General features: G+C 36.4%; 1 long non-coding RNA gene across 1 annotated transcript; it reads right to left on the bottom strand.

Moving 5' to 3' along the window:
- Positions 1 to 11341: 11341 nt before the first annotated feature.
- On the bottom strand, positions 11342 to 25384 carry LOC310881611. The gene is made up of 3 exons (XR_014572468.1): positions 25180 to 25384; positions 12013 to 12075; positions 11342 to 11680 (listed from the first exon to the last, which is right to left on the bottom strand). It is a non-coding gene; the product is annotated as an uncharacterized lncRNA (long non-coding RNA).
- Positions 25385 to 25629: the final 245 nt, after the last annotated feature.

Genomic DNA, 25629 nt, shown 5'->3' with positions numbered 1-25629 from the left:
AGATATTTTAGAAGCAGCATAGCTATTGCTGTTCCAGCACACTCATTTTGAGTGCAATACCAAAACAGAGTGGGAAATGTTAAGGTTATTTAAAATAAAACTGTATCCTTGTGAAGGAAATGAAAGTGAAAAACCAGGAAAAACAAAACCAAAAGATTGTTATCTTTAATTTCCAAATGACATTGCCTTATAGTCCTTATATACGCAAAGCATTATATATCTTACACCATTTTCAGTATCCCTTCCAACTTGTCTACCTCCAGCAGTCTGTCATACTGGACTAGACCCATACATAATTTATGACAAATGCAATGAGCTGCTGCAAGCAGACTGTAGCCAACATCATTTAATGCTTGGTGTCTAGTGACTATGGAAGATAAAAGTTCTCTGTAGCTATCTGACATCATTACTAGCAGTTTCACTTGAGTTTTTGGATGAGCTATTGGCTTTCTCAACTGATATCTGTGACAGCATGTTATATTGCTCAGTTTAGCTTTGCATGATCAAATGTCTAATTTTTGAGCTTCAGCAGTGGGATAAAGTTCAGTTGTTATTCTATTGAATAAAGTTTTTCACCCTGAAAAAATATTCCAGATTCATGACTGACCTTTATCCAAATGAGCTCCAGTAGTTTTATCTTGAATTAATCATTTATAGCCACTTATAGCCAGTCTTGAGTAAGAAACAACATTTTTCCAACATTTTTCCATTTTCCAATGCTTTAATCTGAGAGCTGCTAGGTTGGGCAGATAACTGAATGTCCTAGGCAGATCTCTATTTTATGGATTCAACTAAAGAAAATATTTTAGTTTATGCAGAGGAAGGAGCTTCAGAAGTGCAGCTGAAGATTCCTTTAAAAGGACATAACATTTAAGGTGCCAGATTCAGAATCTATCAGCTTACAGAAGAGAACTCCATCCATACAAGTGAACTTCTGCCATGCTTAAGTTGGTTTAGCAAGCAGAATTTTACCCAAGTAACATAGTAATTTGTTTTTCTTAATTCTCTCCCATGGGCATCAGAGAAATTAAGATTTCCCTGCTTCAGGTAACAAATGCTAGATGACTTGAAAATACATATAAACGTAACCCAGCAATGAACAAGTTTTCATAAAGGTGTACATCAAAATATGATGCTATTAGCCTATTAACTTCTAGAGCTCTTAGCATCTCAATGTGCAATGCGCTCTACAGCCATACCATGACCAGCATTACCTACTGACATAAAATCCGAAGGAATAAAAGTTTGGATCCAGCATTAGTTCTCCTTTGGCCAAATGGCTGAGCAAATGCCAGGAAGCTATTTGGTTACTGCTCGGATGAATACTACCATGAAACAGGCAGGCATAACAGAAGACCAAGTCAGCTTAATTGTCATTACAAGATGAAGAGGAAGACTCTGTCCAAACAACCTTATTATTATTCTGTCCTTTAAGATCTCAAGTTACCTATGTAGAATATAGAAAGATAGGAAGTTATACAATACAGGCAATTAACCTTCAGTGAAGTTCTTCACATGGCCTGCTTCATGTTTTCATCTTCATTCTGCCAAAGGTTAAATACATAACTAGAATTTAATCCAGCTCTTTCAGTTAAGATCTGGGAAGTCAGATTGACACAATCAAATTGAATGTTAAATTATGTTTTGCTCATAAAGTGGACTTATCATTGCTATAAAATGAAAACACAAAAATAATTGCTCTTAGCACTGATACTGGTGGCATCCCTACAAACTCCAATCCAAAGCATGACGTGGTCAATATTTCTGTGAAACCATGTGGACATCCTTTCACAAGTGTACATTTTTGGTTCAAGTTGTTTCAGATTCCCCTCCCCTCACAAAATAAAACACTGCCACCCCTGCTTTGAAGCAGGAATGAAATTTAGTACATGATTGCCTAGAGCCACAGAAATAATATCCACATGAACTTTTCTTGTATAAACAAGCATGGAGCTAGAGGCTGAAAGAGAAGAATCTTTTCTATTACATTGTGGTTATTTGTTTCCCTGTTGTGAATTTTAATAACCCTGAGGACCTTACTTTTCTCTTTCCTCATATCAAATACAACACCTTAAATAAAAGTCTAGCAAACAAACAAAATGAAATGTCATAGGTCTGATAACAATGAAATATTGCATTAGCGTTTTGTATTACAGCTATGGCACACTGGAGCTTCTCTGAATAGAATAAGCACCTGCAGGCTGCTGACAAACCTACCCTTAGCTGGTCACAGAAACAGCACTTCTTAAGAGAGGGGAGCTTTACACATACTTGAAAATATTTTCCTTGAAAAATTAAAAGCTAAGGGTAGTCTTGATCTATCAAGGCAGTTCATTTCTAAGAAAAACTTACTTGTAAATACTCCCAGTAAAACAGACTATTTCACATACAAGTTCAGATTTTACAACAGCATTTTAAAATATGTATCGACACCTTTCCTTTAGGAAAGAAGTGAGAACTTGTAGTATTTTCAGTAAATGTAAGCTTGCAGAAATTCAGAAAGGAATGATATGACACACACCCTGGGAACCACATGGGAACCTTGAGTTTGGCTCTGGTTGCTCATTTGTTCCCTAGCTCATACATCTCACTTTGCTCAGAAGTACACGAAGGCAAAAGCAGGTGCCATTTTTATCTTATTGTTAAAGAGCTCAAAGATGAAAGTTAACTCAAATATACCTTTGCCAGATTTGGGATAAGTTTTTTGTTTTGTTTTTAAGTCAGATATTTTACTTAAAAAATGTACATTCATTAATAAATTCTGCAATCTGAGTTGATTTTTACTACCACAGTGGGTTTGCAAAGTGGAGAAGGGTGATTTACCTCTAAGTTTGCTATTGCAACATAAGTAAAACATAAGTACCCCTAAAAGAGTTCCTATTTATTTGGCATAGTAGATAAGAATTCTTATCATTAAAATAACTTTTTTTTTTTTTTAAAGAAAGGAAAAACTGTAGAACAGGAAAGTACAGAACAGTTATTGCAGAATTGTGTCAGATGTTGATTTTTTTTCTGAAAAGGTGCCTTTATGTTGCCAGGTAGATTGGAGAAACAAAAAACAAACAAACAAAAACAAAACAAACAAAAAAAAGTGAAGACATAACCCAGCAATCCCTGCCTTATTGATTTTATGTTTCCAATAGCAATCTTCTCTCAGCACATTTGTGAAAAGTTTATTTAAGCTATTTATGTCAAAGGTAATTCTGATGAATTACACTATTAAAACACAGAAAAATTCTCAGTAGTGCCAGAACACTTTTTCAGTTTTAAAGAAAGCAATTGAATTTGAACTACGTGCTTACTACTAAAAACCCAAAAACAAATATGAGGCAGTTATCTGAAAGATTTAAAAATTTTTTAAAGCCTATAATATTCCTGCTTTCAATAGTGCCTCACACCATAAAGAATACTTCCAAGCAAAGGTATGAAAGTTGAGCCTTTGTTCCAGCAATGCTTGAACACAGGCTAAAATTTGAGGGAAGCAACTAACTTGAAGTCTGAGATTTACATATATTTTAGATTTAAGCAGTCATTTCAGCATTTTTGCTAAATGTCTTGACCTATGTGCATGCATAAGTAACCCACATACCCTTTATCTATTAACCATCTTATTTCTTATCCTTAAGGTATTATACACTTAAATTTTATACTTCTTTCAAGCATTACAATAAAGCAATTTCTAGTTTGTTAACCGGGATGATATTCTTATGAAAGGAATGCCTATGAGCCTGTCATTTGTGACCTTTAGCGGCTATCAGATGATAATGACGTCTGCCTGCTTGCTTTAGCTAAATTCACTTTCAGTCCTGTAATAGGAAGTCAGAACTACAATAATGCTTCATTATGCCACATAGCATGCACAATTTTTTATGCTGGGCAAAACAGAAACTGAATTTGAAATGGAATTTGCCAAGAGAAATAACAAGAACTTAAAAGTCAGACAGCAGAAAAGGGCACTTGGTTTTTGGGGGGTGGGTTGGAATATGACCTTTGAAAGCTCTCTTCCCTTTCTTATTTCAATGGCATAAATGCATAGATATTTTAAGGAAAGCAGTTGTGCTTCCACAAAGTTTCATTACTATTAGCATAGTGCCTGTCTGGTACATTTCCTGCTCCTGCTTTCTCCAAAGGCAGTAGACAAGTTCAAGGCTGCAAAATCCCTCCTAGGAATGGATGAGCAAACCCCATACTTCCAGCCACAGTATTTTGATAATTTATTGCACATTTCAAAGTTTTTAATTGGTGTTTCCACATACCAAAGATACATCCAAGACTTGACAAGATAAAGATTCTTTTCTTGAATCTTTTGGAATGAGTATTTTGAAAAACAAATTTTGTTACATTCTAAACTCTCAAAAGAGGTGCATGAAGACATTGGTTTTTTCCTATTTTAGTGATATCATAATCGTAAGAATACAGACAATCAGTAATTCCATACTTAGTGTTATTTCATTGCATACTTGTTTTTTTATAGTGTTGAGTGTTGCATGAGACAAAAAAGGAAAGCAAGAAGTAGGACAATGCATCCAATCAAGCTGCAATTTTACCTTGTAAGCAGATTTAAGGAACAATACCAATAAGAGTGTAGGTTCCTTTTTTACTCCCCCTTTCTCCCATTAGAAAATGGAGTTTAAAGTAATTGAATGATCTCCAAATGCCCACTGCAGAACTTGGATTCTTGCTCCAGTGAAATAAAATGTTAACCAAATATAATGATTTTTGAATTAAAATTTTCCTTTACATTTTGCTTAAAATATACTCCCCAAAGACTGTAACAAATGAGTATCTAAGTGATATTTTCACTTATTTTCCTTGAAGACTTAGTCAAATTAATTTTTGAACATAATATTTAAGTCACTAAAAAATAAATAAATTAATTTTGCTATTGATTTTGGTCTTCCAGGCACCTATTTTTAAGCTTCTCATACTGTAATGCTCGGTTTCTACCATCAGAGCCATTTTATTCCTTATAGCTGGTAGTATTACAGTTGCCAGACAGTTAACACTGACAGATGACATCCTTTAAAGATAAATTACTTAGTTATAGCAATAGATGTTACACCTTCTAAATGGAAATTGACTTCCTGATGAATGAAAGAATTTAACCTTAATTACCTTCTGAATATCACCACAATTTGTCAAAAAGAAATGGGGTTGGTCAGAGGTAATGGGCACTCACAAGCAAGATATGGGTAAGACCATAATAGAGCTAATGAAAGAGGTTAACATTTAGCAATGGGTTTATGACCTAGGTAATGACTCCTGATGTAATAAATACAAGAAAATAAGGCAGTATATCAGCATAGTCTTCCAAAGAAAGATGGACCAAAGATGAACCAGTACCCGACTCTAGCCTTTCCTGGGACAATACAGATGGATTCTCTTCTGCTTTCGAAACATTTCTATATAATATGCAAAACAAAAGGGAACATTTACATGGGAGGCTGATGCTATGGTCTAGCTCTGAAATGAGTGCAAATAAATCAGCAATAGTGATTCTTAAGAAAAAAAAAAAAGCATTTCAACTATCTTGAGAACTCTGGAAGAAATGACAAAGAAAGTAGTATTGTGCTGTTACCGAACCTGGAACAGAAATGATGCAATGATAGTAATTTTTTCAATTGTTTGTGTTCAAGCTATGATCAGTTTGTTCAGTTGAGCCACACCAGATCTTCTAGCTTGAACTGTACCTTATTACACCTTATTCCCCTAACAGTTTTCTAAGCCCTGAAAAAGTAGCACAAAGCAGAAGACAGGATATATTAGTATTCAGAGTAGACAGCTTTCTGGTCCAAAATAAATACTAGCTTGGTCCTTTCCTGTTTTAGGTGTTAATAGTGTTCTGTCATATGAAACTGAATTTCTTTAAAACATCATGTTTTATGAAAATGAAAAGAAGGTATTGAAAGCTTCTCTCAGATTTAAGATATTTTCATTCTGTAGTCAATGCAGCCAAACTGGCCAGTTGTTTAAAAGCCATTACCATCATCTGTGTTATTTAAATTGTCTCTAATAGTGGAAAGCAGCATATGTTCATTCTGCTCTCTTCACAACCTCTAATCTAAGCATGCCTACATGTTTAAAAACACTAATTATTCTTTAGAATAATCAAGTGATTAAATGCTTTTTTTTTTCATTACTCATTTCACTTAATGACAGAGTGCTAATTCTCTCTTCAGTGAGAAAGCCACCACAATTATGCAACAGGAAAGCCTTACCATCTCAACAGCCCTAGTCCCAGAAAGCAATATACCCAATACTCCGGCATCCTCAGATTACCTAATCTGCTAAAATGATTAGAACCTGTGAATATCTTAAAATTATACATCATGCTCGAGGACATCTTTTAATCAGCATTGAAGCCAACCTTGTTCTAAAGTGTAGATGTACGTGAACTGCCATACTCCCAGGCGCGATACAAATGGTATCCAAGTCAACATTTCCAAGCCAAGGTGCATTTCCATTGTGTAAGTAGTTAATAGATTAATCGCATATTAAACCGAGTTCTCCTGCCTTGGGGAAGAATTCCAAGAGGATCTACATGTAACAGCAGAGAAGTTGTACCAGGCTGAACTCAAACTTAGCAGACAGGAGATGAATTCAGTGAATTAGTGAATCAGCTGGGACCTGAGAGTGAGCTTGTACTAAAACAAACACAGCTGAGAAAATGGAATGTAATAGGGACTACTTAATCTCAAGTGAGTATTTATTTCAGAGACAGCAAGCCTAAGAACAGAGCTTTAGGAATAAAAGGATCCCAATCCAAGAATTACATGAAATATCCTTTTAGTTAGCTTAATTTGATAAGCAGGTAGTGAAAGTAGAGTTCAAATTCTATATCCATTAGAGCCTCTTGAAAATCTGGGTTATATTTTTCCTACGTTAATCTTTCTAAGGTTGGATTTAGACCAAGATTTTCATGATGTATTAACATGTTTTTAGTTTAGCTTGCTCCCAAGGCTTTTGATTCATTCCAGAGTTCTATCCAGTTAGCGTATTTTCCAAGAAAACGATGTTCTTGGTTCCATATTAAAATCGCTGGTCAATCTGCAGGGTGGCTCTTCCTGCAGTGGCTTTAAATCCTTTAACTTAGTTGACTGGTTGGAAACACCTTTGGCCTCACTTTCACACCCCACTGGTCATATTTTCATTTCTCATAACAGTAAATTTAAATACAAAAGTGCAAAACACAGCTGTGAATTATACATATTCAATTGGCGTTAGTAAAATTTCTGCATATTTGCCATGCAATTTCTGCCCTCATCTCTATCAAAATGTACACAGAACAAACAGCAGACAACCACATGCCTTTCCCATATAATATGTGGATTGAAATGTCTTTGGGAAATCAAAGTTACAGAAAGTGACTCTAGAAGAAAAAATCAGTGTATTTCCATCACTTATAAAAGCATTTTTAAAAAAACAAAGACTACAATCATTTAGCCTAACTTCATTTTAGCCTAGCCTTGTTATAATATAGGCCATATGTGTCTCCTGAACTGATTTTGATTTAAACTAGAGGGTATTCTACACTCTAGTTGATGAAAATCAAGTCCTCCTTTGGAAATATCCAGCAATGAAGAATGCACCAAGACAATTTACAAATTCTTCCCTCGCAAGTGTCATGTATTCAAAATGCCTCCTTTTCTAGCCTGAGTTTCATAGGTTGGACAAGACCTCAGGAAGTCCCTGTCCCAAACTCTTACCCAAAGCAGAAGCAGCTCTGAGGTCAGAACAGGTTACTCATAGCTTTATCCAGTCTGGTCCTGACCACATGCAAGGGTACCAAACCTCCCCAGGCAACCTGCTCCATTACTTGTCTGCCCTCATGGGGAAAGAAGGTGCTCATTATTCAGAACTGAATACGCTTCACCCAGCCTCCCAGCGAGGAGGATGCTTTAACTGCACATTCTCCATCAAACCCCCAAACCCCAAATCCTTGTTTCAGTCTTCTCCTTTTCTCATGTTAGTTTTCCATTTCTGGGAGTAAGCTGATTTCTGTTTGTGTGCATGACTATGAACATCCCCCCCACATCTGTTTCTTAGGAATGAGTACTGCAAGTTCACTCTTCAAATGATTTACCATCCACTAAAAAGCTACTTCTGGTTATTTCCACGATGTAGGTTACCAAATCATAAGGAAGCAAGCTCTGGTCAAAGCCAAGGGCCTGTACAACATTCTGAAATAACCTGTAGTTTCCCTTGTACAACAGCAATGCAAGTCATCACCAATATATTTTGCCTGTAGTCAAGAACTGAACCATCTGAGGAGTAAAAAGAATTTGTTCACTGCAGAATGAGAATTGCTTTCTCATATGAAAGTTCCATGCCCAGACAGGCATAACGATGAATTACAAAGAGTGAAAACTCTTGTCATTTAACTCCAGTGGGTTCTGACCAGGATTTCCACCAGTTTATTCATTATACGAATTTTCTAGCAGCTATTATGTGCATGTTTAAGATTCTTTCTAAATTGTTTCAGGCTTTGAATAATTGCACTTATTCTATCCTTACCTTAGGTTACCATTAACCGCAGAAACATTTTTTTCAGACTAATCTGCTCTAAGTAGCCTTGATATCAAAATTGCTGAAAGCACTTAAGTTACATAAGGACACGCCTTCCCCAAGAGACCTTAAAGACTAGCTCCTTAAAACAACTTTTTTTTAAAAAAACACATTTTCTTAAACACTTAGCATATGACCCAGTCAATCTCCTTTTTTTGCTTTCCATCAAGATTGGTCTGTACTTACAAGTGTACTTACAAGTGAGAGACATTCCTCCCATGCTCTGTTTCTTTAGCTTCTTTGGTCAACAGGATCTAAACAGCAGCGTTTCTTCTTGGATCATTTCTACCCTAACTGAAGCAACATTTTCTTCAATACATAAAACATAGTTCCCTGTTCACTATCTCAACAAGTTCTTTACAAAATCATCTGAACAAATTTATTTTCCTAGACTAAACACTGAAGTTAATACCAAATACCAAAACTCAGACAATTTCTGTGGTAACTATCAATCTTACTTTGCTAGCAGAACTTCCTAATTATCCAATTTTACTGCCATATTTTTCCTTTTAACAGTATGGATACACCAAGTCGTAGAGAGTCCACTGATCAGTAAATAAATTACAAGAAAAGCTATTCAGATCTTCCTTACTTTTCATATGCTCACATAATCATGATCACAATGCTCTGACATCATCTTCAATAATCTATACAATAAAAAAAGCTTTCTTTATATTGCAACAGTGCCTAAGAGATTCAGCTATAGATCAGGTTGTTCCAGGGATTCCTACATACAAGCAATTTCCAGCTGCACGGGAGTAAATTAGTAGTAAGCAGACATAAGGGAAAAAAACTTAAGTTTCTTAACAGACAGGAAGTTATGCATGAAAGAACCTGATAAAGATATTTTCATACAATAGTCTGTGCACAACAGACTTGTACATTTAACCCACTATTGGTATGGCCATGCTTACGCAGACTAAGGCAGACTCCAGCAATTGCTATCTGCACCCTTAACATTTTAGAGCACAGCAACAACACCCAACTACCAGACACTGATCCTGACATTGGATCTATTTTTCCAAGTGCAACATACTGTTTTCTACTTTTTTGTAAGTCTAAACTCCATTTAGATTCTGATCCCGCTGAATCTGTCTTTTTGAGGGCCACACACAATTCTAAGAATTTTGTGGTACTACATCAGTACCTAGTTGTACAATTCTAGAACCTCTAATCACTTATAACTGCGTATTGAGCAGTGTAAAGAAGCCTTCGTCTACATTTAGCCAACAGTACTAAGGATTTTCCGTAGACAGGCTGATTTACTGAAGTAAGGAGGAGATTTCAGAGGGGTTGACAAAAACATCTGGCCAATAAGTTGAAACCATCCAGGAAGGAACAGATGTTCCAGGTACCCGTATTTCATGGGTTTTGTAAGTTTATGTAATTATTTACAATTCTTTGTATTCCTTTATCATTCAGAAGTACCACCATTTGCACTGTAACCTCACAAATTATCCATTAATTTTTTTAGTGAACACTGTGAACAACATTCTCTTGCCTTCCATCAGATTCTTCACTTGTTAGAGCTAAAGAAAAAAATTCATAGACAATAAAGTCTAAACTACAATTTTAGCGATAGACAATTGTACTAATACATTTTTCAAATTATATTTTTCACATAACTTCCAGGAGTCGTTCCCTACAACCACTATATATATATATATATATTTATGTTAAGGTAAATCATCTAAGAGGGCTTAAGACTCCTGAAGCAGACATTCTACATAACATTCAAAAATTATTCACAAAAAGTACTTGAAACAGTCTTTTCTCTTTTCTCAGACTTGGATCAGTTATATTTTCCTACCTTGCCAAAGCAACTTCAATCATTAAAGATTTTCCATTCCTTTTAAAAAAGTAGTTAGCTTCACACACAAGGACCAGTTATTGTTTAAGTTTATTTTAGGGCAGAGCAAAATAGAATTTCACACCTTACAAAATATATTTATAAATCTTACTGGAATGCTAATCAACTATAGTTTTTTCATAGCGTTAGAAAAAGTTCTGTTATGGAAATTTAAATTCCCAGTAGAATTCCCTAGTTACATCTTTGACTGTGGGAAGGCTTGTGAAATTTTGATTTTAAAAAGCAATGAAAATTTAAAATATTCAAAGCTTCAGAATTGTGTTTCCAAATCTTTTTTTTTTCTAATTAATGGCCTTTATCATTACTGTAGTAGCTTTGACATGCCAAATTAATGGTGATTTATTAATGGTGATCTGTTTACAAACTTGTTGTAAAAAAAACTTGCAATTTGCAGGTGTTCATGTATACTCATTTCCATCTGAAGTTTTGGATCAAGTGACGACTAGGTATTCAAACTAATGTGCTGAGATAAGCTAATTTTTCCTAAAATTAGGAAATATTTTCCTTCAAGCATTTTTTCCATAAAATGGCCAATTTCCATAAGCCACACAGTCAATTCTTAGAGTTAGACAGCAGTTTGGGTGTTTATTTATGTATTTTAAATGCATTATTATTGAACTGTAATTATTTCAACCATAACAGAAACAATGTAGTGAACGAAGATGAGCTTGATTAAAAAAACAAACAAAAAAAACACCTTTTCAACACAAGAGCAGATGATAGAGACTGATTTTGGTATTTGTGAAATTTCACATTTCATAATAAACTCATAACAGCCAGTTATGCTAGTGCAATTTATAAAAATGACCCAAACCAATCTGTTTCTGAAAGCTCTCACCTCTTTTTTCAGGGTGATTCATAGCACTAAAAATCTTCCAGGTATTAATCTGGTGGTCTGCTGTTTGCAAATGATGCTAGGGGACTTAGTTATGTACTAAACATACCCTAACAGCCCTAGCTCTATCAAGCAAGCTTTTAGATATATATTTTTTTTTTGTCTAGAACATAAGGTGCAGCAGCAGCACCTGTGGAAATGCTGAAGTAAGAGTAACATGCTGGCAAGTGCAGTACAGACATTGTGTTTAGCATAAAATTATTGGCCACATCATGTCAAAGGAAGGCAAACAAAAAGGTGATGGAAGACGATGAAGTAAGAGGGAACCACAGGTCAACAACGCCTTTGCTGCCACGGAAAAAGGACCAGGAGGATCAGCCTCTACAGTCACACTGAAGTTGTGGTCTACTCTTGGCAAAAGAAAAGCTGTTTCAGAACACGCCTGAAGAGTATTTAAGGTCATAGCAGTGCAAAATACCCTTTTGCTTTTTTGTGTTTTTTTTTTTTTTTTTTTTTTCTCCAACCTCTACCCACTACTGAGAATAAGTTCTTAATATTTTGTGTATGCTTTCTGTTACAAATGACTGTCTTCAACGTACAAGTCATGACAAGTCTAAGGAGTTTGCTACATCTGATCTCAAAAAAAATGCACCACTGGATGAAAACATGCTACAGCATCTCTGTTAAAGCCCTCATATGCTGTTGCAAAGCAGATGAAACATGAGTCAGGATTTTTACTTACTCGATAGGAAGATAGAAGCCTTCCTCATTTAAACTTCTTTTACGGGCCTTGTTTTCTTGACATCTGTTGCAAATAAATATATTCTGAGTATGTTAATTCTTAATTTTATTTTTTACCCAATTAAAAGGGAAAAGAAAAATATCACATCATAGTAATGTCAAGTATCTCTACAGATGGTTTGAAAAAATACAAGTGATTCATTCTTTATCCAGAACACATCTGACAAATTCTACTATCACATTTTCTGGATCAAAGATAACTTGACAGAGTTAAGTTTCGAGGAATTGAGATGCTATGAAGTATTGCACAAGAGAATGTTCTATGATGAGACATCCAGCAGCTGAACAATTACAGAATGCTATGTAGTTTCAATTTCAATGTTTATTGATAAAAAATATCAAATACTTTCAGCAATACCAGAAATATTTAAATTGTATTACTTTTATTCATCAAGGACAAACCATCACCTGTCATTAATCCTATGTGGCTACGTGGTATATAACATACAAATTTGGTAATTTTAATGGTTTTACAAATTACAGAAGCATTTAGGTGTCTATAATCAAATAAGAACTGCTAACATACTGGTTTTGAATCTTGATACAAGAAATGTTTAATCTCAAATAACTTCCCTGAACATTTCTCCAAACCCAGAATCTAGTCTAGGTCAAGCAAAACCTCCATGTTTCAAAGTTAATTACACAGACAGCGCTCATCTAAAGGAGAGCCTACTCTTTGCAAAGCTCTAGCGGATGACTATTACAAATTTGTAAATTAAGAATTAGTTTGAAGAAATTACCTCCTTTTTGTTAGTGTTCTAACCATATAAAATACTAGCACATCAATAAAACAGATACAGAAAAGCAAAAGTAATAGGAAATATTGCCAGAACATTCCAGTACATGAATCTAGCATTTGTGGAGTCACCATTTCCAGTTCATCCGTCAATCTGAATACTGCATTTAGCAAGTCAGATGGAGTTAAGCCACATGCAAAGTGACTCATGACCAGAAAACGCAGCGTGCTTCACTTTGACACATCTTAGCTAGAAACCTCGTGATGAACAATTCAAGAAATTTCACTAAATTATATGGACACCATTAACAGAAAGATTTTAAGACTGACCCCAGAGTGAGCCTTGCAGAATAGTTAACGTCAGTAGCAGTTTATCAGATTTTGGCCAGAACATGAAGTTTAAGATATACTGCCTTTTTCCTTTGACATCTGCTCTCCTTCAGGAACTCTTTACCTCTTCAATGGTAAACTCTATTTATTTATTTATTTTATTTGTTGTTGTTCAGGAACACAGACCAGATTCCCAATATTAATGCAACATGAGGCAATACTACTTATGTATGGCTAAATTAACATCAGAGGTTAAATTCCATGCAGTAGCTTTACCCAAATCTTCCTTTGTCTATTGTCTACAGCAGTTTCTAAATATTCATTATTCATCATCTGTTCATGTGCATCCACCAGCAGCTTCTGAGAAATGAGTCTCTCTGAACCGAGAGACTTATAATGGGACTTTCTAAAAGTGCTGCCTGGCTCAGCTTCAGAGTTACTGAGAATTAACAAACCAGGTACAAGACTGTAACCTACAGTTTCCTTTTTGGGGAACCTTATGGGGAGATTAGCCAAAACCTACACAACTAATACATACACAGAGTTAGGGGCACTATGAATACCATAAAGAAACTGAAAATTTTTAGACAAAAACAGTTGCAAATGATGAACTAATAACAATAAAATTACATTAAAAAGTATAATAAACAAGCACATTCAGTCATTAACTATGATCTGGAGTTTCTTCTACCATTTAAAAACAGAAAAGTAGGATTCAAATGGATTACTGGAAGCTATAGGTTAGCAGTTCAGTACAGCTCTTAAAAGGAGTTATGATAATGGAAATGAAGAGCACATGGAGAAGACAGAAGGTCCTGTGAGACAAAAATTAATGAGTATACACTGGTGACAAAAAGACTAAATCTCCTAAGGAATCAAAAGAAAAACATTTTGAAATACCCTTCACATAAAGCAAGGAGAAAAATATGCACAGTCATTATATAAAGTATTAAGGAGATGATATAGACAAACTATGAAGTTGTGTTCTTCTCTGAAGTGGTTGAAATACATGGAGTAAAAATGAAAACTACTGCTTACCACAGAATCAGTACACGTGAAAAAACTGAGCTGGCATGCTGCAATTTGCTACAATCAATAATTCTTCCTGGTTGTGATTAAGAGTGAACTAGATTAAGTAAAATTGCTCTAAGAGTAATTGCTTTTAGATCTTAGGCCTTTGCATGTCAGCATCGCTGAGTTCTACAAATTGTTTTGCTTACCCAGACCATGATATAGTGCTGCTGATTTTATGCATTTCCTGTTAAACAGAATTTACTAAGAAGTTATAGTCTTCAAAGTGTTGACAACAGCCTTGAACTTCACAAATATCTTATAAAGCTTCACCTTTCTTTAGGCACTCAGTTCACGCAGACGTGTCTACAAAACATGTTTTGTAGATTTTCCAAGGGTGGGAAACAGTAAGGTCTTTTTTTCTGTCTCAGCTTACACTTGCTTTTATTTTTGAAGTATCTCTAGTACTATGCTATTCTTTGTCAAGCTTACTCTCAAAACTTGACAAATTTGATTAGAGGAAAACCTTAAAAAGAGATAGCATACTAACAAAGCAAAAGTACCCATAAGATATAATCCTCCAGATAAAACACCTAGAGCAACTTACACTGCTCCACTGTGCAATATTAAAAAATGACAGGCAGTCCATATGAAACGAGAACTACAGTTCAGGACCAAAACATCTAAACTCAGGGTGGGTTTTTTTTTGTTGTTGTGTTTTTATTTTCAAAATTTCATCTGCTTAAATGAACTTGTACAGGTCCAAATCCCATTTTTCATTTTATCAGTTTACTTAAAAAGCTCCAGCACATATACTTGAAATTTTTACCTAAAAGGTACCAATTCCAAATGGAAGCATACAATCTACAGCCAAAGATCATAATGGAAGAAAAGGACATTAAGACAGAGCTTCTTTACCATTATTCACTATAGGGTGGATTTTTTTAACAATTCGCTCATTTAAGTGTGATCTGTGTGACAGCACCAGCACAGGCTTTACCATGATCTGATTATTGAAAAATTGTTTATCAGTGTTCTTGATTGCAGCCTTGATTACAGCTCTGTTGAATCTGTTTTTTTGGTGTGTGGATTTTTTTTTTCTGGTTGGTTGTGGGTTTTTTTTTGTTTTTAAACTTAATGTTGCTATGAATCCATGACTGTTTAATACTACAGACTACTGCTATCCAGACTAAGTGTCAGAACCTAATGCTATGATTTTATTTTCAGACTATAGCTCTTACTAACAATTGTGACAGAAAGCTCTTGAGTGACACACAGAACTTGAGAAAGCCTTTCACAATGATATCAAAGTTAACTTTTGTTGTTCCATCTCTTTCTCTTGTGTCATCAAGTCAGATAGTTTCAAACTTGTAAGAAAAAGCCGTTCCTTTAAGAACAGCTGACCTTACCAGTCTCACAAAATTTTTTATGCTAGGGATTAAGCAGTCAATGTCAACCAGAACACTGCGATATAATGGCACAACTATTGCTGAGTCACAGGATAATATGATTAAGTGGGGTGGATTTCTTCACCACTGGCAGGGAAAAAAATTCTCTAATGTGCATGGATGAGAAAATCTGCAGGATAGAAAATCCCTTCTACAGTCTTAGTGTGAAAGTCTACTTTGACCCTCAGCTTAAGAGTCTCATATTTGCCCTGTAAACTGGAGAGTTCTGATACATTCAATCAAAAAGAAATAAAAGCTGGCAACTATCCGAATTTGTCTTCAAGGATTTTTCTCTGCTGCTCTTTGTACCTCTCATATGCACTGCAGCAAGGCCCCAGCAGGTCTAGGCTGTGGTGCTGATGTGCATGTTAATAATACAGCATTGTTCAGCAGCAATTATCTTGGTCAAGCAGCCTGCATTTTATACAGTTCAGAGGGACAAGGGTAGTGCCAAGGGAATAACAAAACAACAGTGAGGTGACTACATTTGATATTCTCGTGTCAGAGATTTACTGTTTGCACTTGTAAATTGCTGTTTCATCAGGTTACTTTTCAAACAAGAACTCAGGAGAATCAAGTCCATGTATTCAATACTTTTTTTTTTTTTAAATGGTGGCAAAGAAGTCAGGCATTACAATTTGGCAACATGGCTAGTTAATTTGCCTGGAACGTATAAATATCAATACTGACATACAAAGGCACTGCACAATTAAATAGTCGTGAACATAGCAAGAACAAAGGATAGAGAGGTCACGTGTGGAAAAAAAACAAAGCCTATGAGTAAAACAAAGCTAGAGAAAAGCTGTCAAAGTGGAACTTCATTTGTGTTATACCACAGTTGTGTATATAGAACTCGATTTGTGTGTGTTCCAGCCATTAATTGGCTGTAATTTGTGAATCCTACTTGGAGAATTTTGTGACAAAGCATCACTGCTCGGCCTCAAACCATGACTGAAGTAATTGCACCCATTAATGTACAGGTTACTGTACAGCTATATAAGTTGTAATGGGCTCCACAGCATGTGATAAAAACTGATAATGGACCTGTGGATTCATCCTCCTTGCCTCTATTTGATCTTCTGTTGTTATGTATGGTGAAGTTGGTTTAAAAAATTGTATTTGTCAAGCACGATTGACAGACGAACTGTCTGGATTCTCAGCCACATAGAGCTTCTTTCCTATCAGCAGCACAAATAAACTTTAAAAGTCAACTTTCACAATCACTTGTTTAAATCTGTATCTTTAATATAATGAGTAATAGTTGTTTGGGAGCTCACTAACAGCCATGTCTCTTCAAGTGATGCTAGGCACCCAGCAGGCCTACCTATACAAGATTGACTGAGCCAAGCTACACCACAAAGTGAGGCCGATCGGTTTTGGCATGTCCTACTGCCACCTACTTGCCACTGCAGTGCAGTTTGGCTGCATGTCTGCTGTATCATCTTTTACCTAGTTCAACCTGAAAACTCATGAATGGCAATCGGCCTATGTGCTCCTTTACTTGGCCTTTAAGTACTCTCTCAAAGTGGCTGCTAGTACTGGACATATTTACTAAATGCCATCATTACATCCGTTGCTTCGCAAGGGCTGTTTCTAATTGTAGCCCTTTATCTCTGGCATTCCAGCTCATTTTCCTCCTCTGCAGTGGCTGCTAAGGAGCCTAGTGAGGAGCAGCAATAGTGGCAGCATTGCAGCAGTTCCACCTGGGCAAAGCACTAAGGACTGCCTTTCACCACTATGATATTACGTCGATCCTGACTTATGCCCTGTAACTAACTCCCTATCCGGCCCAGGGCATGGCAGCACACAGCTGGCCTCCTGCCCTCACAGCAAGTCTACTGCTGTCCCTCCAGCAGGGAAGGACAACCCCTGGGCACTGGGCCGACAGGGCAGCACCAGTTCCCCTCCCCGCCTCTGCCCAGCAAGCACAAACACGGCTCAGAAGTGCAGTGACTGCGTCTGCAAGTGCCAGGGCCTTGAGTAACCAAGAGGCCCTTACGCCTGGTCAGCTCGGCTCTGGACCAGCCTGCAACTTCTGGCCGTGCTGCTGAAAGCAGGGCTGCGAGGCCTCCCCCTCAGGAGCCAACCCGCACGCGCGGCCCGAGCAGGCAGCGGGCAGGGCGCCAGCGCAGCGCACCCCAAGCCGGGCCGGGCCTGAGGCAGCACCGGCATGGCCGGGCCGGGCCAACCCAGCACGACACGACCAGGTCTCCTCTTCCCGAAAATGCCCAGCTTCCTCTGCTGTACAAGGGGCTGCCCTGCCGTCTTGGTATATCTTGCGGAAAAAAATACGTGAAAATTAAATGTCAACACCCACCCTCTCCAGGGCAAGAGCATGAAGTGTTCATTAATGGTGGCTCAGAGGGAGGGTGAGATAGGAAGATACCTGGAGACCTAACTCAGACCTTAAATTACGCCTGCATTGCTGTTAGAATGCATCTTTGTTGCTTGAAGCAAAAAAATAAAATCCTGCTCGTCCAGGAAAACTCATTTGCTATTTATAAACCAGCAAAATACGAAGATTAGAGTTCACGCAGATACTGCAAAAATGCCTGTTACTTGTTCAGCATTAGGACATGGCGAATACTAATACGCACTAACTCCTCAGGCGGAACAGCAACGCAAATTAAAAGGGATGGGGCTTGAGAAGCCGCAAGTCTGGACACCGTGATCAAAAGCTCTTCAGAAGTGGCAGGTTTATCTCCTCCCTGCGAGCACAAGGCAGCCGTACAGGAGGATCTCCCTGAAAGCCTTGTGCAGGTTCACAACATTAATAACCAGCCACTGCTGCCAGGGATGCCTGATTCTGCAATTTAATTTGTAGCGTATTTGTCAATAGTCCTGAACTCCAGAAAGATAGCATTAGTATTTAGTGTTTAATGCCAGCTGGAATGAAAGGAAGCTTACAGAAAGCAGCCTACCCCATTTAATGCAGAAAATATTAATAATCTAAGTGCATTTTTTGAGTTGCCCTCCCATATCCCTCACACTTCTAACCTAACACTACCACCTCTACACTAAATCATTAGTCACAGCATTTTTACAATATAACACTGTCACCTTCTCAATCTTTCACTGAATAAATGCACCCATGCACTCTTGAAAAGCGTACCCTAGCCAGGAAGCAGCGTGCAGGTTTACTGTTGTATTAATCATTGCAGAACGATACTGTTATTGGCAACATTAAGCAGTGTTAGTTGTCACTTGTTACATACAGAGAAGCTTCTTTGCCTCCCCTCAAACAATGTTGTCTCCATAGCAGGAACCCCCCCTTTTAAAAAGTCACTCAAAATGAACTATTTGCATACTGGTAGGGGTTACTAAAAGCATGTATTTGATATACGTGGTCAAAGTGTTCCATAAAGCCATGTGGAATATATTGCTCTTCTGTAACAATTTCTGCCAAACTTAGTTGATCATCCTTTGTGTCATTGTTACATGACACTCCTACTACTGAGGCAAATCACACATTACGCTGCACGACTTTCCTAAATTGTAACATAACATTACTAGAATGATCTCCTGTATCCTTTGATACAAATTCCATTAACTTAAGTGTGCAAAAGTTGAACTAAAAGATGATACAAAATCTTTCAGTTTTAATTTTTCTGACCTGCAAACTACTGCAGAAAACTGTATAAAAATGCCATTTCTGAATAATAAAAACCAAAAAAACATGCCAGGTCAAACAGCCACTCAAAAGCTATTGCCTTACAGTAGCTTGAAAAATCAAATACTTTAACAAATGAAAAAAATATAAGACAATTTTAAAGATAAGAAAGGTTGGGAAAGAGATGAGGGAAAGATACCAGAAAGCTACTCTCATAGAAAAGTTGCTCAGGCATAAGGACATAGCAGAAGAAGCCAGAACATCAGCTAGCAGGTTCATAGAATGCATGTGTTAAAATTGGGGATACTTTGTCATATTTACACAACAGTTTGTTCCACCTCTATGAGAACAGATATTAGTTCAGAAAGCAGCATTTAGCCCAGAATTCAGCCAAGGGCCATGAAAAGACACTGAAGGGAAAAGTGTAAGACCTGAGCAAGTACAGGGTGATACTTAGCCTAGCATAACATTCCAACCTCTGTAAAACCAGTGGTTTAAGAATTTTTGAAACCAGGAGTTGCATCTTCCTTGTCACATTTAATAGCCTTTGAGAAAGCTATTCTTCTTGATCTTGCTATGGCCTTTACTAACATACTGTATCTTCTCAGAAACCCCAATAAGCCTCACATAAGTTTTCCTCCTGCTAAGATACACTAGCTAGCACATATAGCAGTATAGCTGTAGGCATGTTCAAGAGCAGCATGTTGATAAAATCCCTTCTCAGAAAGAATATACAAGCTGTCTTGCACTCTGAAAGAACAAGTGCTGGTGGAACACTGTCAAAAAGAACAACTAGTTTTGAACTAACAGCCAGTGAAAAGCACTGTGCTGCAAACCTTGTGGAAATAAACATTTGAACAAACCAAATATGACAATTTGATGCAGGAAGACCTACACAAGAACTGTCGAACTCTTGGCTTACTGTTACAGGGAGCTTTACCTTTGGAGCAGAACTAATGGAGTTAAAGCAGTTTGCTCTACAATATAAGAAAGATGAGCATAGTTTACCTTCATGGTCTTGTGTGACCTTTGGTAATTCTTGCCACAGGTTCTTATGTATAAAACAAGATTAAAATAACATCCAGGATTTGCAAGACAAACTGAGGTTACGACGTGCTCAGACAATACAAAAAGACTCATGTTATATACCACATCTAGATAGTCTGTCCTGACCACACCTGCAGTCTGCTCATCTACAGCATGCAGTATAATGAAATCAACAACATCCCAGGATCTGACTGGAAACAATTCAAATATTACTGTATACTGAATTAATTTAAGAAATGAGAAAGGGTTTATTTCAGACTTTAAATCAACAGGCAATCATTAATTACTCTTCCACAGCAGCAGCAACTAAGTGTGTGGAATGATATACGTAAACAAAAGCAGTAGCAGGAATAAGATATTCTCAACATGTACGGTTCTTAAATACCACAACTACACAGCTATACGTTCTGAATTTCTTTTTGCAGCTGATCTTAATGTAAATCCTTCATAATCACCATATTCTCATATTATGAATGAGAGCGCAATTCTTTATAGCATTTTTGCTTCAAAGAATCTCTCTGGTTTTAATTAGTCTCAAAAGGAGGTTTTCATTGAATAGGAAATTCTCAAATGACAAAAGGAAATAGAGGAGTCAGCATAAGTGAAGTGAACTAGAACCATCAGAGAAAGACGAGCTGAGTGTCTACTGGACAGGTTTGCCAATATCTCAGCAATTCAATGTCACTTAAAGCAGAAGCATGCAGCAAGTGTCTCATTATATTAAGGCGCCTGTCTCCTCTGAAAAAGTTGCTGACATTTGGTTTGTGGATGAAGCAACAAAGTTCGAGCAATTGCTGAAAGGTTTTTATTTTTTAAAGACGCAATTTAGGATTCATACTGCAAGGGGGGGGGGGTCAAGTTAAAAAAAATAAATCTCAATCCACTGGGCACTTCGGGAAGGGAGAGGGGGCAGGGAAGAACAGGTGATAGGTATACAACGAGAAGTGATTTTCCTACCAATCAACTCATTTTAATCCAACTACAGTGGTTCTGTCCCTTGCAGATAATGTTTCTGATTCAATCTATAAAATACAGTCAACTGAGGGCTTTTACAGGAGAAAAAGTCAAAGTGAGGGCTTACATTTAAAGGCCCTTTTGTAGCTATACCCGAAGAACGTGTTGCCACAAACAGCAATGTCAGTTGAGAATTTCCAGTCATTTATGCAGTCTTAATTTGAGATGTACACAACACCGTATCCCATTTTGCATGAAATTCCGCAGATTTGCTATTGATTCTTAAGGCCCTGATAATCCAAGTGTCAGGTTATAAAGAAGCCACCTACACCGTTAGCCTCACATAATCAGAAGGTAGCAGCTGTAATCAATGAATTCCATATATACATATGATGAGACTCAGACAAAATTCCTGCTGCATTAATGTATGCTTGTCAAACATACTTGATTCTATGTGATTTTTATTCTAATATTTCAGCTAAAACTAAATTAATCTAGTCATCATACAGCCCAGTCCATGTAAGCAACAAGACCCTGATAACAATTAACGTGCTCTAATGTATACACCACTAATTGAAAAGATGTACCTAGTTAACAATCTGACAGACACTTGGGGAAAAAACTTTTGTCAGTTCACTGTAAGATGTACTTTTGCAACAGAAATACAGGCAAGATAGTAGCAACAAGATTTGCGAGCTATCCAGCCGGAATGAAACATTTTAAAACTCTTTTGAACAAATTCTACCAGATCCAACTCAACTGAGACTCAGGTAACACAAATATTTGACTTGGGTCATTTATAATGTGATGAATGAAGTCTGGCAAAACATTTTTGCCGTTTCAACCAAATACATGACATCTAATACAGACACATTGGGAGAGTTGGTTTGCGGTACTCTGAAAAGCCTTCCATGTTGGAATTCCCTTCCCCTTTTGTGTCCAGAGCACTACATTTGTTAGCCATGCAAATCTCAGTTCTCTCTCCCCTGCCTTTCCATAACAATCGGGATATATAGTTAAGACTCATTTGGGTATACATGCCTTTCCAACAACCAACAACCATGCTCTAGTTAGATGGGTTTAGATACTATTTAGAAATGTATAGGAATGGACAGATTAGCAAAAGAATCTTTAAAGGTATGGAAGATCATATCTTAGAATTTGCTTTTATCAACACAGATATGGTTTAGATTGACTCTAAATTCTATATCAAACTGGTATTCAGGACTAATAACTAGTGAAATAAACCTTGTTCAAGTATTAGGAACTTGCGTATACAACGTGTTAGAGACTAAGAAAAAAGTTCTAACAAACACTTGAATAAACTAGAGCAAGAGATGACCAAGGACAAGATAGAAAACTACACACGGTTACGGATTTTTTAGAAACTTCCCACTAATGAGAACAGCTAAGCTGTCAAATTTACCTCCACAGAGAATGAGAAATGAATGACAGAATCAAACAGCTAGCTATCACAGAAGTATTGTTTGACATTGTCTGCAAAGCTCTCTGTAGAAATCAGTGAAGCTCAGCTTTTATGTCTTCATTTTCAGAAGATTCAAGCCTTTGCTGAAAAATACAAGGTGTTAATGCTACTAATGGTAGCATGCATAGTTCTTGTTTCACTTTACAATAAGCATAATTTACTTGCCTTGTAAATCTTCTACCATGCTTCTCCTTCTAAAACACCATGAGAGATTTTGTGCAGTTAAAAGATTTTGCAAAATATTTAAAGAAACAACACAAATGCAAAACGCCAGAAACCAATGCTTAAACCCCAAAGAAGCAAAAATAAATATTCTGAGTCAAAGTTATCACCAATAATATTAAAGACCAACAATTTAACATCCTTTAGCAATATAACATCCTTTAACATCATGCTATGTGCCAGTATAAAAACAGTTTAATTTCTAAGATCACTATTTGAGAAAAAATATTTCATTTCAATCATGAACTACTGGAAAAGCAAGCACCTTGCCTGTTCACTTCTTTTATTCCTTAGATTAGAGTCATTTAAGTTATTTGCAAATTGTACAATACATTAGAAAGAACAATGCTTTCTAAAAGAGCATATTTTCAGAACACAAAATCCAGAATTAAAAAAAAATAAGGTGACGGGGGGATTTGAGAAGAGAGACCAACTGTTATCAACATCCCCACATTTTTCCCTCCAACAATGAAGAACAAGGGAACACTTCGTAAACCAACAACAATCCTTGCAGAGATGTGTCTATCTCTGGTGAGTTATCTCGGCATTTTCTTCACCCATTTTCCTTTGCTTTCAAGAAGCACGAGGTCATTGCTGTCTATTCTGAAGTGAACCTGCAAATTACTTTTTACCTATAAACACTCTGAGTCTGGACACTGCAAGGCACACTAGCAGATCGTGACATTCACAGTTTTTTGTAACCAGCATAAATCTTAACATATGTGAACCCATATTTGCTTTGTCAATATTCACACATTTCAGTTTAGAAAGCTAGTATTTTTATAAACCTTTCCATAAAGGTTACATAAATACCTCAGATGATCTAGCTGCTACTCATCTCCTTAGAGTAGATTACAAATAAGCTAGCTCAAAACCAGATGTACCCTTTTTTACCACCTAAATCATCCTTTAAAAATTAAAGGAATTTCTTTTCTGGCTTTAAAAATCTTTTTGTTTGTTTGTTTTATTGTGAGTACAACTTTGGTAGCTGAACTAGTGTTTTGCTATGTAGGTTACTTCCATTTGCTTTGAAGCACTCTATGAACACAGCAGCTAACTGAAACTTTCATAAACGTTCTCATTCATCGTTGTGCTATAATAGACTGTTTGAGGGGCTTTACGGCCAATGTGCTCATAACATTGAAATTAAACAAAAGAAAATGTGATTTAGCCTGAATTATTTCATGTGTAGAAGTTCATAAAATATTTGTATTGGGTCATATCTTATAAATCTCCAGAAGCTGAAGAGAGTGCAGTTGCCAAGATAGGACAAAAGCTGTATCCCAGTATAAAATATTTAAAATAAAATATCAGAATGACTATATTTTAAATTACTTTCCGACCAATTCATATATTCATACTACTGTTAAAAAAATAATCTATGTAATCTACTTGAAAAGTAAGCATTTACCTAAGTGAAACTGTTCGTGTTCCTGTTATTCCGTGATCACTATTTCAAAAAGCATTTATCATCTTGACTTTAGAAAACACGACAGCACTCTTCAATTATCTCACATGAAACAGCAAGACTTTCAGCAAAATGAGGAAAGAGTATTTTCCTCCTATATAGCCTTATTTATTTTAAGAGGACCTAGAAGCATTTATAAAAAGTAAGAGATATATTAAAACATTTTTCTTTTATAAACAATAGCAGTACTCTACCTGTAAAAGCCACTAGATATTTTTCCCACATATTTCTTATTAACAGCTACTAATTATTCTATAACTATACTAATTATTCTTAATCAAGAGTCCATGGATCTGGGATATAGTAAGACCAGACCCCATTGTAAAGGGCTTCATAATTCTCCTCAATCAATGGAGTACATCTAAAAGAACCCTACTGTAAGACCACAGAGAACTTAGCCCATTGCCTTGATCACATATCCTGAACCAAAAAAAAAAACAACAACAACAAAAAAAAACTCTAAATAATTTAATTTTACGCAGTAGAAACCACTAGGTCTATTCGTCTATTCTGATTTACTAAGTGAAGGGTTAAAGCTCTACCAGGTGTAGAGCCATAACAAATTCGGCTTCTTTTTTTCTTCTTTCTTGACACTTAACATTTTGAAGCCCAATTTGACAGTGAACTCTACTTTTCAGAAAAGAAATTCTTACCCTCCCTCCTCCCCTTACTGGTGAATTTTTAAGTTCAATTTTTTTGTTTGTTTCTTTAGTAACAAACAAAACAAATAGAAAATGTGAAATAATAGTGACTAACTAATCTTTTTCTTTCTCAGCTGTAAAGAAAAAGCCCTCACCTGCTAAATTCCTGTCCTTCTACAAACTAACATTAGCACTTATGTTCGGTGAAGCTTCTCCCTCAAAACAAATAAAAAAGTAAAAATAATAATAATTAAAAAAAACCCTACCATTTTCTTTTTATATATTAATTGCCAGCCCAATAGGAGTTTGAGCATAATTACATTTATTATCTATCACACTTCCAGCTGTGTCACCTATCAAACCCAGACCCTTCTATTTAACTAAATTGTCATGTTTGCATTGGCCCTGACTCTTTCAGAGAGAGGAGGTAGCCTACATCCTGGAAGCAAGATTTAAGAATTGACTCAAGAAAAACAGGCCTTATGTCAAACACTGTAATTTAAAAAGTCCTACAAGGCTGTTCCCTGTACTGGAACCGTTAAACTTTGCTCCTAATGAGCCTAGTACTCTACCTTGAAGAGGGGGGTATAGTCAATGTTTATTGG

The sequence above is a fragment of the Anser anser genome (assembly GCF_964211835.1).
Source record: "Anser anser genome assembly, chromosome: 14".
Taxonomy (NCBI): domain Eukaryota; kingdom Metazoa; phylum Chordata; class Aves; order Anseriformes; family Anatidae; genus Anser; species Anser anser.
The sequence above is the reverse complement of the archived record's forward strand: the minus strand, read 5'-3'. Positions and strand labels throughout refer to the sequence as shown.